Raw genomic sequence first — 7,972 nt, 5'->3', positions numbered from 1 at the left:
CCACTCCAGCCCCTTCCCTGGGGGCTGACGGATCCAGCTCCAGCTATAACCACTGGTTGTGATGGAGTAACCAGAGACAGCACATGTGAGGGACAGGGTCTGCGAGGGCTTCACAAGGCCAGGTCCTGACTCCTGCAGCTGCACCTGGCAAAGGACACCTGGGGACAAGGACAGTCACACCCTGTCAGTCACCTGTAGTCACAACCTTCCCATGGACCTAGGTCTGACACTGGGGACACTCACCTTGGGGAGCTGTGACCAGGCACAGGACAAGAACCAGCAGCCTCATCTTCTAGACCACACCTGCCTTCCCAGAGACCTCAGCCCTGTCTGAGCAGAGAGCTGGGAGCTCCCAAAGCCCAGAGGGCCTTTGAACCCAGAGCAGGAGGAGGAATTTGCATGTGGGGGAGGCTCTTCTGATATCTGGAGAGGCTGAGGTCAGGCTGCCCAGGTCCTCTGTGCTCCTGAGATGTGTCCCTGTCTTGAGCCCAAGTGGAGCTTTACCTGTGAGAGGAGAGCAGGTGGTTTCAGGGGGCTGGAAGGCTGTCAGAGGGGGAGCCCACCCTCCTGAGCCCAGCCCTGCCTCCTCCAAGCCCTTCCTCCCTGCACCTGGGATGGTCTCAGAGTGGCAGGAACGTGCCCAGCATGCAAGAGGCTCCTCCAGGTTCACCTCCCAGCCCTGAAGGAGAAGCCCTCAGTGATGACTGAACAGAGCCCAGGGCTGAGGATGGGGTTCCCCACATCCAGGAGAAGAGCCCCCCTTTGTTCTCAGGACTAGTTCTTCTCTTTCATCTCTGTGAGATTTGGGGGCTACAGACTGAGCAGGAGAGGAGGGAGCAGGGTCTCAGGAGGGCAGGGGCTTCCTGCTGTGTGCCCACTGCCCTGCCCCACCCTCTTTCCTTCTTGTCCTCCTGACTGTCCAGCCAATGCCTGTGGACAGCAGTGGGTGGGAATCTGCCCTGAGCTCTTCCCCTCACCTGTCCTGCCCTCTGGTCTCCACCAGGAGAGGACAGGATGGAGGTGCTGGGCCAGGGGAGAGTCCTGGGAGCACAGGCAGCTCTCAGCTGCAGCCTGAGGCTGAGAGCCCCTGAGTCCCCCAGAGCAGCAGAGCCAGGCTGACAGCAGACAGGATGGCATGCAGGGCAGGCTGGGTAGGGAGGAGGCCCTGTCCCCTTCCCTGTGCAGCATCACTGCAGTGAGACCTGCCTTGCCCACAGCCCAGCATTTGGAGAGAACAGTGGACACTGTCTTTAGTGAGGTGGGGTCACTGAGAGGGCAGGTGTAGTTGCTGACCTCCTGATGAGGTTCAGGAATTGACCTCCTGCCTAACTGAGTGAGCACAGCACACTAATAAGACATGTGGCTCCTCTCCTTGTTCCCTGTGGTGTTGACCATGAACTCCCTGCAAACACTGAGCCTGCAGCACCCACCTCCTGGTCTTGGGGTGGCTCAGGTAAGACCTGCTGGTCTCCATGTTTTCGCCACCTGCAAATCCAGGTGAGTCCCTGAGTAAAGTTTCCAAGTCCTAGAAAATCATCTGATTAGAAAGCTGTTCATCCAGGCATCTAAGTAGGAGGCATCCTAAGATGATTCCACCTCCTGACCTGGGGATCCTGGAGCCCCCCATGTGACAGTCTTCCCCTCTTCACATGTGCCAGGTGTGGGGTCTTCAACACCTCAGCTGTGCCAGGGCCTCAGTTTGCTTTCAACATTCAGCACAACGTGTTCATGAAAAAAAGAAAAACTTAGTGGAGGTAAGATGTGGCCATAAGGAAACCTACTGAAAATATATCTAAATTTTGACATTGTTTTGTCACTTGACCAAAATTCTGAGAACACAGAGGAGGACAAGCTTCCCTTGGATCATGACTTAGGAGGTTGGAGTGCATGGTGGCAAGTCCTTAGCTCTGGCCAGGGAGGGAGAACACCATGGCAGAAGGGCGTGGAGGAGGAAAGCAGCTCAGGACATGGCCACAAGGAAGCAGGTGAGCTCCACAGAGTGTCCCCCAAAGGCACACCCCAGTGATCCAAGTATTCCAGCCACCCCCACCTGCCTACAGTGGCTGAAAGTCAATCCATGTTAGTGGATTATTCCACTTTAGGTTTGAGCTCTGGTAATCTAGTCCTCTCTCCTTTGTCTCACAAGTGAGCTTGTGGGCCACCTCATATGTGAACCATGACAGCAAATGCCTGGTCCTGGTAATCCTTCCACCTGGTCAGTTTCCAGGGGACTTAATCACCTCATTTCACATTGACATAAAGATCCCAGGGAAATGACCGACTGTGTGAGAGGCTCATGTTCAGGGAGGGGTGAGGCGTGTCCAGGCTGTTGCTGTCCAGCACCAGCACCGTGTCTGCCAAGCCTGTGGTCTCATGTGGAGCGTGCAGAATGCACCTCCTGTGTCCACACAGATGCAGGGCACAGAGGATGGGAAAATGTCTCGGGCAGGACCATGTTGATGTGTCAGGTGGGAGAAGAATTACCCAGGAACAGGTCGCCGGAGACTCAGAGCTTGCACATGAAACTGTGGGTCTCTGTGTGGTTGTGCAAAGTGGTCCAGATGTTCTGGCCCATCAATTAATCTCTGGCTATAAATGCCAATAATTGTGCCTTAATGATTTCAAATTACTCTTTGAGGAAGTATATTGTATGTTCAGGGACCTTTATAAATTTAGAATTTAGAACACTAGACACGAAGATATTGCTCTCTGAACATTCATTTTAGGACCAAGAAATTCAGGATGACACCATCAACCAGTTAATCATTATTTTTTAAATTGATGAACATCTATTGAAGGCCCAGAGGCATAACTGTGGAGGCCTTTCTCAGGAAGTGTGTCATGTTTACAGAAAAATGAAAACCACAACTAGAAAAGAATCTAGTAGTCAATCAGCAACTCCTTGCTCTTGCACGCCCCCTGCCGGCCACCGGTGCCTCCTGAGGGAGGTTTGTGTCTGGGCTCACACTGAGGTCCCCTGAGTGACTCTGCACAGTAGGAGTTGGCCATGTCCTTGGCTGCATTGTGCAGTCCTCCTTGGGGGCACTGCAGTGTCCCTAGGGCCTCAGTCCTTTGAGGATGACCTTGTGGAGTCCTCTGCAGGGACTCCCTCCTGCAGGGCTCCTCTCCTGTCCTTGGGGTTTCTGTGATTTCTGAGGACTGTGTCATGCTGCCATGCCCCACAGATCTTGGACTCTGGCCCTGTCACTGTGAGAAGCACATGGACACCATCTCTATGCATGCACTGGACCTCTGTAGGGGCAGCCACAGAGGCCCCCACTGCCCCTGGACACACTGAGCCACAGGTGCTGTGACTACATAATAAAACCAGTCATCTGTGGCAAGTAAGAGCCAACACCAAGGTCCTGTGGTAGGTGAGGGTCTCCCATGACAGTGGTTGGTGTCATGCACACTGTGCCCAGTCATACTGCCCTGTGAGGTAAACATCAGAGTCTGCAGAAGAGCCTCTCCAAGTCCTAAGCTCAGGACTGCAGGAGAAGCCTTGCCTGTGGCCAGGACCAAGGGGACAAGCCCTATGGCAGGGGAGCAGGCACACTGGCTGGGCTCACCTTGGTGCTATGAAGCACAGAGCTGTGGACAGGCCATGACCTGAGCACCCAGTGCCCACTGGGAGAACCAGGGCATCCACCTTCTCCCTCGCCTCTGAGTGGCCCAAGCTCCGGCAGGTTAGACATTAATTTCAGGGACCCATTCTTTGTATCTTGACATACACCTGAAAATTCACTGTCAGACTGAACCATCAAAAATTTATTTATTTTTATCTGAAAAGCTGTGGACTTGTGCTTCAAATGTAAACCTGTAATCCAGTTACTTTCAAGATGTTTACAAAGGATGCTTTCTGTGTGTTTGCATCTTCTTGAACCAAAAACGTCCACACACTTAGCACATGTGAAATTTGCACTTTAGTTTACATGGCCAGGTCCCTGGAGCCTGCCTTAGTGGATGAGGGAGCTTCAGAGGCCCCTGCTCTTCTCCATTCCCATAGGCCTGGGTCAGTCTATGGCCACTGGTGCAGGAGAGAGCACTGAGGAGGGAGGGAGGGCTCATCCTGCCCCACCACACAGAGCACATGGGTGACAGGCAGGACCTCTGGGGAAGCCACCCTCAGTGGGGCCCCTTGTGCAGGTGCTGCCTCTGCCCCTGCCACACACACAGCTGTCAATCATCTTTCACCCCTGACAGGGGGCACCTGTGCTGCTGGAGCCACTGAGCCCCCAGCCCTCAGCACAGTTTGGGAACTTCTGGGAAACAGGCCCCAGCAGTGGTGGGGACAGAGCAGAGCCAGCCTGGGCCCCACACCAGGCTCCACTGCACAGAGCCATGCAGGGACCCCACCAGGGTCCTGGGAAGCAGCTGGCTGGCTGTTCCCCTCAGCCTCCCTACCCAGCTCTGTGCTGGTCAGGGAGGGACTGTCCATCCACCTGCAGACACAGGATGCAGCTGGCCATAAGTCCACACTTGTACAAAGGGGGGAAGAGCCCTGGGCCCTCCCTGAGTGGCAGGGCATGCTGAGAGCAGGGCCAGCTGTAAGGGCCACACACCATTCCCAGGACCCCAGGTGGCATTGCAGGAACCTGTAACCCCTAACAAGGTCCCAGGGCAGCTGAGCAGGCCCTGAGCAGCCACTGCACAGAGTCCCTCTGGAGGTGCAAAGCCAGCGCTGGGTGCAGAGAGCATCTTGCCCTTGTCCCCAGGTGCTGCCTGCCCTGTGCTGTCCTCTAATCTGACAGCCACCTCTGCACTCATGAGGCCTGCTGCACTGCTGACCTGTGACTCCTGGACGGTCACCCCAGGCAGCCCTTGGGAACAGATGGGCTGCACCTCTGCTGCTCTGCCAGCAGCCCCTCAGCTGTCCAGGCTGCCAGAGTGGCCCCAGCACAATGCAGCCCCCAGGACAGGGAGGCCCAGCTGCTCCAAGAACACCTGTCCAAGGTGCAGCGAATGCACTCCTCAGGAGGAAAGAACAAGGAGCCCATGGGACTCTTCAGCCACCATTTAGGAAAGAATTATTTATATTATGGGTGAGACAGAGGGGAAAGAATGAAAGACATAATACCTGCTCAACCCGGTGTTTATGACCTTTTAGGAATACAAGTGGTCATTAGGCCACCTGTTTATACTTCCCCGATGATATGCAGGAGCAGATGCATGTATTTCCAGAACTGTTCACCCTGCCCAGCTGAGCCAAGGAGCACAGACAGCCTGAGCAGAGCAGGGGCAGACACACAGGTCACAAACCCAGGAAAGACAAGGCCAAGGGCAGATGGCTTCACCAGAGGAGCATATGGATGATTAAGGACAGCCAATGCCACACTAGCTGAATTAGGTAGGGTTAGTTTTATTCATACAGTTGTTATCCACTGATCCACTGGGAAAGGCCACATGGGGATGCTGTAACAGATCAGGCATTACCCACTGTAGAAAGGCAAGCTTGGGGATCGGTAATACATCAGATAGTATCCACGGGGGACAGGGCCAGTGTGTAGATGGGTTATGAGGCCAGATAGTATCCACTGTGGACAGGGGCAGTGTGGGGAAGGAGTAAGTGTTCAGATCATATCCACTGGGTACAGGCCAGCATGGGGTAACAGGTCAGATGTCATATACTGTGGACTTACCAGCACGGGGATATCACAGAGATTCAATGAAATCTCCAACAAATACCAAAGACATTCTTCAAACAACCAGAAAAAAAGAATCCTGATATTTGTGTGGAGAAATTAAAAATAGCCAAAGTAACTCTAAGCAGGAAGATTGAACCTGAAGTTGTGAAAATATCTGACCTCAAATGATTTGACAGAGCTGCAGTAACAAAACCAGCAGGCCCTGACCCCAAAGCAGGCATGAAGACCAATGGAATAGAAGGTAAAGAGACAAGGCAACATAAGTGCAGTTATTTGGCACTTGACAGAGTTTCCAAAATCCTGTGGGAGACATGACAGTGTTTTCAATCAACTGAGCTGAGAAAATTGAATATCCCAATATGAAAAAGGATACAATAGATCACTATCTTTCACCCTACAAAAGTCAACTCAAAGTTGATCAGAAATTGAAGAATTAGACTAGACACTCTGCAAGGGCTAGAATCAAATATTGCTCCAACCCTCCTCTGTACTGACACAGACACCGACTTCCTCAACCAGGTCACTAAAGTGCAAGGATCAAAACCAGGAATCAGTAAGTGGGACAGTATCAAATTAAAGCCTTCAGCACAGCAATGGGATCCAGCCACAGTGTGAGGAGAGAGCCTGGGGAATTGGCCATCATTGTCACCTGCTCCCCAGATAGGGCACAAATACCCAGATTATAGAGAGAACCCCAAACACTTAATAACCAGACCAAATACAACAATAAATAAATGGGAAAGACCTAAATGGACATTCCTCAAAAGAGGAAATCTAAGTGGCCAACAAATATAAGAAAACATTCTCAATAATCCTAGAAATCAGGAAATGCAAATTGAAACTGCATTGAGAATTTATCTCAGTCCAATTAGAAGGCGACCATCAAGAACACAGATAATAACAAATGTCAGCAAAGATGTGGGAAAGAGGTGTATGGATGTGTTATTGCTGGGACTTCAAATTAGTGCTGCCATTCTAAAAAGCGGAATGGACATTTCATGAAGACCAGGAATGGAGCCACGATGTGACCCAGCTACCCGCCTTGGTGTTTATCCAAAAGACCCCAGATCAGCACAGCACAGCTATCTAGCCACATCAGTGTTTACACCAGTGGGCCTGAAAACAGCCATATTACATAACTTTCCCAGATGTCCATCAACAGATGAGTGGATAAAGGGAAGGTGCTGTATACACAGAACAGTGTTTCACTCAGCCACAGGGAAGAGGGAAAATATGGCAATTTCCTGGTCAATGGATGGATCTGGAGAATATCAAGTTTATTCAGCCAGATTCAGAGGGAGAAATGTCAAGTGTTTAATCTCAAATGCAAATCACAGATCACAAAAGGGGAAAAGTCCTGGGAGGAGTCCCCTGGAAACAGAAGAGGGAACAGGAGGAGAGGAAGGGGATCAAGGGTGAGGGAGGGGAACAGAAATGGGACAAGCAGTGGAATGACACTGACAAAGCATTCCTGTGTCCTGTGTGAGGATGGCACAGTGGATGTCCCCTTTATGTGCTCTAAGAGGCACTAATGAACCAAATTATAGAAAAGACCTGTCAAGAAAAGAAAGTGAAAAAGAGTCAGGAGAGAGGGGTAGAGAGGAGGGAGGGCAAGCGAGATGGCAGGGGACGGAAGTGGAGAAATTATATCCCATGATTGTGTACCTGTGTCCAATTGAAATGCAATATTATTTATAATTATGGTGCAACAATGAAAAAAGTAAGTGTAAATTAAAAACCCAAATTTTTATCTTCAGGGACATAAGAGATTAGTTTGGAAAATATGTCCAGAGAGCTCTCCTAGAAAGCTGGTACATGGAGAGGAGAGGCCCCAGATGAAGGAAATCAGCCCCACCCCCTCTGTACCTGCTCCTGGGTGACCCTGACCTCCCTGTGTGCTGAGCGCCCCCTGCTGGCCCTGGGCACCCTGCAGGGAGGTTTGTGTCTGGGCTCACACTGAGGTCGGCTCACTGTGTCTGTACTACAATAATAGGTGGCTGTGTCCTCAGTTCTCAGATTGCTCATTTGCAGGTACAGGGTGTTCTTGGCATCCTATCTGGAGATGGTGAATCGGTCTTTTACAGATGCAGCATATACTGTGCTGTAACTATCAGCTTTGTGTTTTATAAGACCAACCCATTCCAGCCCCTTCCCTGGAGCCTGGCGGACCCAGCTCATCCAGTAATTACTGAAGGTGAATCCAGAGGCTTCACAGGAGAGTCGCAGGGAAGCCCCAGGCTGCACCAGGCCTCCCCCAGACTCCACCAGCTGCACCTCACACTGGGCACCTGCAAACACAGAGGCAGCCTGGTCAGGACACTGGCACT

This window comes from Urocitellus parryii, chromosome 6, assembly GCF_045843805.1.
Source record: "Urocitellus parryii isolate mUroPar1 chromosome 6, mUroPar1.hap1, whole genome shotgun sequence".
NCBI lineage: Eukaryota > Metazoa > Chordata > Mammalia > Rodentia > Sciuridae > Urocitellus > Urocitellus parryii.
Note: the sequence above shows the minus strand (reverse complement) of the source record.